This window comes from Macrotis lagotis, chromosome X, assembly GCF_037893015.1.
Source record: "Macrotis lagotis isolate mMagLag1 chromosome X, bilby.v1.9.chrom.fasta, whole genome shotgun sequence".
Taxonomy (NCBI): Eukaryota; Metazoa; Chordata; class Mammalia; order Peramelemorphia; family Peramelidae; genus Macrotis; species Macrotis lagotis.
The window spans coordinates 319,190,479-319,202,122 of NC_133666.1; the positions used below are offsets into that span (position 1 = coordinate 319,190,479).

Here is an 11,644-nt window from a genome sequence, read left to right on the forward strand (position 1 = left end):
TTGCTTTAGCTGAAGCATGATGTATTCTGATCTAAAGTTTTACCTTTACACTGCATGTATCTCTGTTTCAAATGTATTAATTGTAAACAACATAATGTGGGATTCTGGTTTTTAATTCACTCTGTTTTCTGTTTCCATTTTATGGGAGAATTCATTCCAATCACATTCATGATTATGATCACCAACTTTTTATTATCCTACATCCTACTTTTTCCCCCTACATTCTATTCTTTTACCCTATCCTTCCTCACCAGTTTTATTTCTGTCCACAATTGAGAGAGACCTCAATCTGCCTTTCCTTCAATCAACTCCCCCCTCCCTTTTCATCCTCCATTTCCCCTCCTACTTCTACCTTCCCTTGTGTCCTCCATTCTATCACCTCCTCCTTTCCTTTTTCCCCCTTTCCCCTTTTAATTCCCTGCAGGATAATATAGATTTTTGAACCCAACTGGGTACATATGTTTATTCCTTCTTTGAGCCAAATCCAATGAAAATAAGATTCAAGTAATTCTCACCACCTCCATTCTTTCTCTCTACTGCAATAGGTCTTTTGCAAACTTGTTACATGATATTTTTTGCCTCCTTCTTTCCTCTTTACCCAATACAATCCTTTTTTTCCAAACCTCATTTTTTATATTAACATACCAAAATCAACTTATTCACATACCATCTGTCCAAGTATCCTCCTTCTAATAGAGATACAGTTCTCAAGATTTATATGTATCATCTTCTAGTTTAGGGATAAGAACAGTATAGACTTATTGAATAGCATTTTTTAAATTCCCTGTTTACCTTTTTATGCATACATATTTTGTGTCTTATATTTGAAAACTGAATTTTTTGTTCAGCTCTTATTTGCATCAGGAAAGTTTGATTATCCATCTTTTTTTCCTAGAAAGAATATGTTCAATTTTTGCAGGATAAATTATTTTTGTTTGTAACAGAAGCTTTCTGGGATATCCTATTCCAGGCCCTACAACCCTTTAATACTGAATCTGCCAAGTCCTGTGTAATTCTGACTGTGGCCCTGTGATATTTGGATTGTTTCTTTCTGTGTGCCTTTATTGTTTTCACCTTGAGCTGATAATTTTCAAATTTGGCTACAATATTGCTTGGCATTTTCATTTTCACCCCTTTCAGGAGGTGATTGATGGCTCTGATTCTAGGACATTAGGGCAGTTTTACTTGATGATTACTTTTTTTATTATGTATTTTGTTTTCCAATTACATGCAAGTACATACCAATTACATTGGTAATTTCTAACAATTATTTTTTGCAAGGTTTTGAGTTTTACAACTTTTTTCCTCCTTTCCTCATTCCCTTCCCTCCCCTCTATAACAACACAAGGCAATCAGAAGGCAGTCTTTATATTTGTATCCATGATATGCATAGATCAAAATTGTATGTGTTGTGAGAGAAGTAACAGATCCAAAAGGAAGAAAGAAAACAGAGTTAGACAACTTTCAAAAATTGAAGATAATAAGCTTTGGACTTTTTTTAAACTCTATAGTTCCTTCTCTGGATACAGATGATATTCTCCATCCTTGATGATTTTTGAAAGATGTTGTTCAGCTTCTTTTTTCAAAAATGGCTTTCATGTAGTCAGTAATTCTTAAATGATCTCTTCTGAATCATTTTAGATCATTTTTCCCCCAATGAGGTATTTTGCATTTTCTTCCATATTTTTTTAAATTTTTTAAAATTTTGCTTTACTGATTCTTGATGTCTTATAAAGTCATTAACTTCAACTTGCCCATTTCTAATTTTCAAGAGATTATTTTTTCTTCATTTAGCTTTTGCACCTCTTTTTTCATTTGACCAATCCTATTTTTAAAGACATTGTTTTCTTTGTCTATTTGCTCAACTGTATTTTAAAAGGAAATGTTTTTTTTTCAGTGAGTCTCTCCTTTTCCTAGCTATTGGTACTCTCTTGCTTACCTCATTTGTTTTCCAATTCTTCTACTTGATTTTTAAAGTCCTTTTTGAACTCTTCCAAGAAGACTCTTGGACTTGAGGACAATTCATATACCTCTTTGAGGCTTCATTGCAGGTCTTTTAACAATGTCCTCTTCTAATATGGTGTTATGATATTCCTTAACACCATAATGATTTGAGTTTTCCTCCATTTTTTACTTATTTTTGGCTATTTTAAAGTAGAATTCTGTTACTGGGGTACTGTCCAAAGTTTTCTGGTCTAAAGCTGGCTCATTGATCTTCTGTACACTGGAATCTCCCAGTGACAGTGCCTTTCCTCCCCTCCCTGCACTGGGGTTGTGCAATCTAGTTGTACCGCTGTGCTGATGTTCTGAGGCTTGCAATTTACTAGTTGCACTGGACCAGGAGGCACTACCAGTAGGGCCCACACTTCTGTCCAATTCTGTTTCTCTGGAATAATGTACATCCACAGGAATATTATGACCAAGAGGAAGAACTAACACAAGATCGAGAAGAAGGATGAGCACAAGGACAAGGAAAAGGACAAGAACCACAACAAGAAGAATTATTTTGGTCTCATCATTGTATACAGCTAACTGCCTCCAAATTACCCTTTTTTAGAAGATTAAAGGAAGGAGTAGACACTGAATAGGCCATGGACTCATCATGATCTCTTAGTTATTTTCCCAAGTTCACAGAGAAACTAAGAGCAGTTAGGGAACTGAAGAAACTTAGGCCATTGTTTCATAACTCTACACTATAAATGAGGACCTAGAGGTTGCTTCTACAAACTCAGCTCTAATATTTGTCACATCTTCTACTCTTAATGTGAACCTCTTCAGGGAATGCAGAACTAGAATGAATCGGAAGGCCTATTAACTGTCTAATAGCTAAATTTTACAGTTTCTGGATTATCTGTATTTTTTGAACAAAAAAATGGTTCTGTCTCCTTGCTTTTTGTTTCAGATCAGTTTATTGCAGCCTAAACTGCTGAATTTTAAAATCTTCTATTACCACTGTCATTCCTTCCCCACCTTACAAAGAATTTAAGCATTTTATTGTTGTTGCTGCTCTTTTTCCCAGATGGTGCTATTGGCTGACAGATGATTCTGATTAAAAGTAATAATATTAATATTCTCCAAAATAATTTTCTTTGAGAATTTAGACATTTTACACAATTACAGGAGACTGCTCAAGGGAGGTTATATGTAGCAGTTTGTTTTGCTGGTTTCCTAGGATCTGAAGAGCATGCATAACCACAGACTCACATAGTTTAGAGTCTAGATATCTATCATTTTACAATCACAGTCAAAATTAGAAAGATCTTCAGTAGTTCCTTGTTCAACTAAGACCCTTTAGGACCTCTGGTGACTCAACCAATCCTCTACAATCCACAACTAGAAACTAAAGCATTCTGTATCACCTGATGTAAGGGTCCCCTCTGAATGCAACCCAATCCTTTCATGGGCAAATAGATCTTTGTTTCCCTCTTCAAGGACAAAATGAAGAAGCTGGCACCAAATTGTTTATGTGTGTGTGTGTGTGTGTGTGTGTGTGTGTGTGTGTGTTTGTGTGTATACCAAGAGAGATTTGTAAGGTGAATGGAGGTGGTCAATTTATCTGGTTGCATACAAAATGCAATCATAGCCAAAAAAAAAATAAGGTGATAATAGGTGCATGAACCAAATTATTATTTTTGTAAAAAAAATTTCAACCACTGACATACACAGCTTTTTCCAGATTTTTTTTACCAATATCAACCCTTAGACCAGAGGGGATAAAGATACACACACACACACACACACACACACACACACACACACACACACACACAAACACATTTGCCAAGGAGTCATGAAGTAAACAGCTTCAAGGGGAAAAAAATCGCCAAGAAACATTTTTTTTTTCTCTTTTAGAGGCCCACAAAATGAATTTATAATGTGAACAGTAGGGGGCCAACCCATCTCCGACTTGAAATGTGTTTGCCAATGATACTCACTCAGCCTTTTGTGATATTAAACTGTCTTAGTCACCTTTAAAAAACAAAGCCCTATGCATTTTAAAGGTGTTAAGGCAAAAGGCCAGGTACAATTATTATTCTCAAACATTTAAAGTGTCCCATCAACAGGCAGTTAGCACTTAAGGGGACTCCAGCAGTCAGAGAAACAGTACAAGCCTTTTTTTTTTCTTTTCTCTCCCAAAATGGAAATATAAGAATAAGGAGTCAGACATTCAAAGCCATAAGATATAAATGAAAATTTCTTTTTTTCCTCCTCTTTACTTAAATTTTAAAACCCTCAATTAGATCACTCAACACATACTTTTAGTGAAATAAAGAATCAATTCATCTTACCTATTTGTTTCTTTAATTCAGTCATTCTTATGACTTAGAACACAAATGTGTACTTTGTTCTATTAAATTCAACCTAACCTCTTTGTCCTCTACGCCCCTCAATTCTTCCTCCTTTACTAATACTGCCACTATGATTCTGCTTCTACTATTATGACCATTATAACTATCACCAGGAATAAGAGGAAGAAATCACTTTTATATAGCATTTTATGCTTTGCAGAATGCATCGATACATTATTTTATAATTTCTTCCAAGAATCCTACAATTGTTATCCCCTTATTACTTATTAAATCAAATCAATAAGCATTTCTCAAGTGCCTATTATGTGCCAGGCACTGTGTTAGGTGATGGGAATAGAAATACAAAAGAAAAACTGTCTCTGACCTTAAAATTTTATATTCCAGTTAAATTGATCTCCTATCTGTATTTCCCATGATCTCCCATACTTAGAAGATATGCCAACTCCAAAGAATCCTTGGAATTACTTCAAGGATCAGTTAATGTGCCAGTTCCTACCATGAATCCACCCCAATCTCCTCAGCAGCTACTTCTTTCCCCACGAAACTATGTTGTCTCTTATTTGTTTAGATATATAGATGATTAGACATATAGATAGGTGCATAGAAAGATAGATAGGTATATAGATAGACAGATAGATAAATGGATAGTGAAAAGGTGGATAGATATATATAGAAAGATAGATTGATAGAAGTATGGAATGATAGATAAATAGATGGATAACTAGATAGACAAATAAAACTTAATATTCTGTCTCCCTATTCACCCCAAATGAAAAATAAGTTTCTTGAGAATCTATTTATTTTGTCTTCATAACACAGTGCCTAGAACAGTGTCTGGCACATAAGCAATTGATGGATTCTCAGTCAATGAATGAATGAATGGATGGATTTTACAGATGAGGAAAGTTACAGTCAGCTATGTACATAGATTTGTTCATTGCTACAGAACCACTATATTTCTGAGATGTGAATCATGCAGAAGTCTATCTTGTTTCAAGGTTAGCAGATTGTCAACTATTTCAGGTTTCATTGTACTCTCTCCTCTGAACTCCTATGCATTTAAAAATTTTCATTCTATTTTATTTTATTTTTAAGGCAGTGGGAATAAGTGGCTTACCAAAGATCACATAGCTAGGCAATTATAAAGTGTCTGAGGTTGGATTTGAGCTCAGGTACTCCTGACTCCAGGGCCGGTGCTCTATCCACTGCGCCACCTAGCTGCCCCCTGAACTCCTATGCATTTTACAGCATAACATTGAATTTTGTATTACAGAAATGACTGGATTTGAACTGGGTCTTGAAAGACATATTGTATTAACATATGGAGAAGGGGTTGGTATAGTAGGAGCAAAGGTAGTGAGGCACATTTAGAGTATAGCAAAAAGCAGAATCTTAAATGTGGTAAGTTTGCCAAGGCTTTAACTTGAGGAAACAAGGTCTTTCTCTGGGGTGACAAGAACTTCGACCTACATTGTTAAAGCTTAGAGGTCACCATAGAACTTGTGCTCCTTAAGGAGTTAGAATATTAATATAGCCATGAATTGGAAAGAATTATTAGTTAAAATTATAAGCATGTATGCATGCATCTTCTCCACTCAGACTGAATCTATTCTATTCCTTCCTTTAATAGCAGTACTCTGCATGAACTCTCTCCTTCAGATAGCATTGTGGCTTGCGTTCTGGTATCCACTTCTCCTCCTGTTCAACTCAATTTAGTTTTTGAAAGTTTATTTAAGAAAGTCCTTTGTGCTGTCTGATTCACCTACTTTGGCCATTTGTGGTACTTACCCCAGACTCCAGCATGGATAAGAATGTCCTTTGTGTTGTCTGAATCACCTACTCTAGCCATTTATGGTGCTTACCCCAGAGGCCAGCATGGGTATTTGGTAAATAGATCAATTTGACTGTAGTATAACTGTAGTGAGGGATTAAATTGCAAAGGCAGGTTGTAGCTAAAGTTTAGAAGATTTTATAATTCGATCCAAAGAGGTTGACATTTATCTGGTAGTCATTTGGGGGAACAGTAGAATTTTCTGAGTAGAAGAGTAATGAAAAATAGTCTGCTAAGAAGATTTGAGAAGTTGTGTGCATGAAAGGTGGAAGGAGGAAGAGGCAGATTGGAATCAGAGAAACCAGTAAGGACCATCACAATGAAGGGGAACTCAATTCAATGTCTTAAGATGTAGCACAAAGCCTTGAGTGATAGTCTATGAATATGCTGAGGAAGCTCCAAAGCCTAACCATTCTAATTTACATACCTTTTATTTTGTTTTCTCCTCTTAAAACCTCATAAACTTTTAAACAGGAGATAGTTTTGTAATAATGGCAATGATTTTTATAATAACTGACATTTTTATGTTGCTTTAAGTTTTACAAAGCTTTTATATATGAGTCCTGCAGCAATCTCATGAAAGATGTATTAATTATTGTTATTCCTAGTTAACAGATGAGGAAACTGAGAAACCAAGATAAAAAAATGATTTATCCATTTATATAATCAGTTATTATCATAGGTAGGGTCTGAACTCTAAGTTCAATATTCTATTCAAAATTCTATTTGGTCCAGTGGAAGAGATGGCCCAGGACTCAGAAGACAAAGATTTGTGTCAGAACTCAAACACCAGTAATACTCCTGTGTAACACAGAAAAATAACTGGTCTTTTCAGAGCATTAGTTTCCTAAACTATAAAATGGGAAAATAAAACTGTATTAACCATCTCATAGGACTCCCTTGGAGATAATATTTTATAATCCTTAAAGCACAATATAAATGCGAATTTTTAAAAGCGAAAATGTCATGCTTTAGTTCAAAAAGCTGTCTTCAAGACCAGGAAGACATGAGTTCTAATCCCACCTCTGACCTTAATCTCTAAAATATCTAGGCAACTCTTTAGTAATTGATTGCAGAGAAAGTACTGATCTTGGCTACAAGTAGTTACTTTATTTGGGCAGTTCCTTATCCCAGTGAAATCACAGATCCAATCCCTATCCATTGGGAAGTGACATTGTAGGGATAGTAAAGGAATTTTCCAGCATAAAACTAATCTTCACTTTGGCTCAGATTCTTGTCATACCTTCCTTGTGATTTTTTTTCACTCTAAATTTATTCTCAGAATGCATTCTTTTGCATGCTTTTCCAGGTTCCAGTGAACCTTGTAAACTAGGCTACAAATAGCCTATTCCCAGGATATTTGCCTCCTTTAGCCTGTAGAGATCATGCTCCAACTGCAACAATGGATTTGAGTTGAAAGAGGCACTTCCTCTTATTTTTTTGAGCTCATTACTCCATCCCTAGGTAGCTCACTAGGGTCATGAATTTGGAGAGCAGGTCTGTATCTGTCTGGAAATGATCCACCACTGTTGAACTGTTGTCTCCTCCTGATATCAGAATGAGACCTTTTGATCTAGGTCTCATGAAAAGAGAAAGAAGATTTTAAAATGACTTGCCAAAAAAAAAAAATCTGCCCATCTAACTCCCCACAATCATTAACATGGTGCTGTAGTTTCCAAACAACAAATTAAAGGGAAAATGTCAGTGCCAAGCTCTGCCTGAGACAGGAGCTGTGAAACCCCTGGGTAAATCTTTGCCTTGCAGAGGGCTACGATCCAGGCAGGGAAGCCACCCGAGGAAGACTAATTAAATGAGTTCCTGGATCTTAGTTGTGTCACATAAGAGAAGCCTTTGCCCAACCCCTACCCACACAATTAATTTTTTCTTTTTCTTCTTCCTTCCTTCCTTCCTTCCTTCCTTCCTTCCTTCCTTCCTTCCTTCCTTCCTTCCTTCCTTCCTTCCTTCCTTCCTTCCTTCCTTTCTTTCTTTCTTTCTTTCTTTCTTTCTTTCTTTCTTTCTTTCTTTCTTTTTCCTTCCTTCCTTTCTTTTTTCTTTCTTTTTTCTTTCTTTCTTTCCTTCCTTCCTTTTTCCTTTCACTTTTCTTTTCTCTTCCTGTATCTGTTTTTCTTCCCTCTTCTTTCTTTTTCTCCTCTTTCATTCTTCCTCCCTCTTTCTTTCTTTTTCTTTCTCTCAGCCTTTATTTTTTCTCCATTTTCTCTTTCATGCTTCCTTTCTCCTTATTTTTCTCATTCTTCCTTTCTTTCTTTTCTTTCCTTCCTTCCTTTCTTCCTTTCTTCCTCTTCTTTTCTCTTCCTTTATCTCTTTTTCTTCCCTCCTCTTTCTTTACTCCTCTTTCATACTTTCTTACTTTCTTTCATTCTCTTTCTCTCTATTTTTTCTCCATTTTCTCTTTCATTCTTCCTTTCTCCTTATTTCTCTCACCCCTTATTTATTCTTTCTTTCTTCCTTTCTCTCTTTTTCCTTCTTTTACTTTTCCACTTTCTTAATTTCTTCTTTTTCTTATCTTTTTATTTCTTTCTTTATTCCCTGATAATAGAGTAATGGAGTTTATTTTTCTATTCTCTTGAACAAAGGAACATAACAGAGGGAAGATTTACAGCTTTTCTTCTTATAAAACCTGAGTAAGAAAGATAGTTCCTTTTGGAAACCCAAAGATGGAGCTGTTGCAAAAAGAGAAAATAAAACAGTCCTCCCTTCTCTTCTCTTCCTTCCACCCCAATTTTCATGAGACAATGAACTGTACACACACACACACACACACACACACACACACACACACACACACACACTCACACAGACTCTGCATTAAAGTAAAACCAAGAGTTTTCTCCTCTAAAATACCAAATTTCTTTTTTTGAAGAGAGAATTTTAAGCAGCAGATGCATTACTACCAAATTGTATATAGTAAAACAGATATTAAGTACCATCTTAACATCCTTTAATGGTTAATTCCATGTGCTTTAGTAGTTTTCTGTTTTAACAAAATAACTACAAGGAGAATGGATTCAAAATCACTTGGTCTCATGAGTTTAGACACTCATCAATGAAATATCACATAGATAATAATTTGATGGTCATTCCATTTTGTCATTTCTATATTGCCATATGGTATATGGGTATGGTATATGGCTGGGGAGGTGGGGAGATTTCTAGGGGAATTATATTTCATTATCTAAAGACATTCAAAGAATTTACCAGACTGGTGGTTTATGCATTTATGCAAGCAGCACATATCTTGGGCTCTCTCACAACTTGTTTTATCTGTATCAACCTGAGGCATGTACTCTCTCTCCTGAGAATTGCCAGTGTATTTTATTTATATTTATTTTGTGTACTGATAGTCTATTATCTATCAGTTAAATGAGTACATAAAACTCCCCACGATGGCATGTTTTTGAAGGACTGGTTTTGAATTATTATCATCATTTTTAGTTTCCTCCTATTCCCCTTCCCTTCACTCCAATCACTTAATTTAGGACTTTCCTAATGATAATCAGTTATTAAATGATTATTGATTGAATGAATAAGTAAATGAAGAAGTCACTTTCTTAAACCCATTATACAGTTAAGAAAACTGAGGCGGTAAGTACAAAGGATTTTCTCAGGGCAGTATGAGTTGCTGACACTGAAGAGAATAGAATCCTCAATACCCATTTGCAGAGGCCATTATCTATTCTCTGGATGGCTCTTAATCCCTTTCATCACTTCTACCTTTTCTACATGAGAGACAGGAAGCCCTCTAATAATCCTCCTTTGCTCATCTCCTTCCCCAGAGCAAAGGACACCAGACAGATGGCTTAGAAGCTATTGATGCATAGATGTAATTTGGGGCTGTGGAACCACTGAAGTGCAACTGAGGAAAGAAAGGTTTTGGTCCTGGGCTCTGCCAATTGCTAAAAGTACTCCCTTACTTGAGTTATTTCCTCTCTGTCTGGGTCTCAGTTTCTTCATCTGCAAAATAAAGGAATTAAAATAGATCAGGGAGCTTAGACTTTGCATGTCTATGTGAGTGCATATATGTGTCTTGTGTGTGTGTGTGTGTGTGTGCAAGTGTGTGTAAGTATGTGATAGAGCTCTGACTGTCTGGTGAATTCCATAGACATCTTTTTTAAGGAAAATGTATGGTTTTTATTTGTTTCTAAATCACTGAAGCTAGTACTAAATTTTATTTACAGATTAGTGAAAACAAATATGGATAGGTTTTTTTTGGTTTGTTTGTTTTTTCCTATCATAGCTAATGGATCCCCTGAAATCTATCCACTATCTTTCCAGGGTCCATAGACCTCAGGTCACAGGCAGGTTATGTGAGAAAGAAAGTCTTTAAGGTCTCTGCCAGTGCCAATTGCTTCACTACAAACAACCAGGTTTATTTCCAAATGCCAATCCAAGGCTTCCCCCCATTCCTTTTATGTTTATTTTCAACTTGGGGTTTACTGTGGCAAGTAGGAACAAAGTAACCCAGAGATGTTTTATGCCACAGAGACAAAGAGGTATCGATCCTTTTTGCCTCTGGAAAAGGTTTCTAATAATTTCCAGATATATTGTAGATTACACTGCTATCTTTAATTAAAACATGACACAGGACGGAAAGCAATTATTTGCTTTTTAAAGTGTAGGTCCCCTTTTGTGCTAATGGTTTCTGATGTCCCATCTGCTGTGTGTGTGTGTGTGTGTGTGTGTGGTGTAGATGTAGCCAGATTTATTTGTGACTTTGCTAATAGTGACATTTAAATGTAGGTTTATGACTAGTAGTTAAAAAATATATGAAACAGTGTGTTGTGCAAACCCTGCTTATTATATATGCCCCCAAGATGATGGAGGAGAGGGTTTCTAAAGTGACTTTATTTATATAGTACTGATATGAAATGAAACAGAGCAACTTAATAAACAGGGGCTAAAGCTAGAGACAGAGAGAGACAGAGACAGAGAGAGAGATAAAGAATGATAAAGAAAGGAAGAAAAAAACAAATAATGAATGTTGAGAGAAAAGCAAAGCTTTGAAAGGGCATGTATTTAAGATTCAGAAATAAAGCTACCTCAGCTTATTACAGAAATGCTTGAACTGTCTCTATCTTTCTCTGTCTCTGTCTCTCTGTTTGTCTGTCTCTGTCTCTTTGTCTGTGTCTGTCTCTCTCCCTCCCTTTCTCTCTCTCCATCCTTTCTTTCTCTCTGTCTCTCTGTCTCTCTCTCTCTCTTTCTCTCTCTGTCTCTGTCTCTCTCTCTCTCTCTCTCTCTCTCTCTCTCTCTCTCTCTCTCTCTCTCTCTCTCCCTCTCTCTTTGTCTCTATCTATCTGGCTGTCTCTCTCTCCCAGTGGATATTTTACTTTCTAGATTGTTTACCCATCTCCTGTCTCCAGGGTCTTTCTCTTGGTCTAGACTGGCTCCTTTCTTTCCTTTCAGACATTACTGGTACTGAAGCCATCTCCTCGGCATCTTCTGCCATCTGGAACTGTCTGCTTCGATTCGGCTGACTCGGTATCAT

General features: G+C 36.1%; 1 pseudogene; it reads right to left on the bottom strand.

Annotated features, from left to right (window-relative positions):
- Window positions 1-11,644, bottom strand: part of LOC141499078 (transmembrane protein 19-like) — a 44,813-nt pseudogene extending 33,169 nt beyond the window's left edge.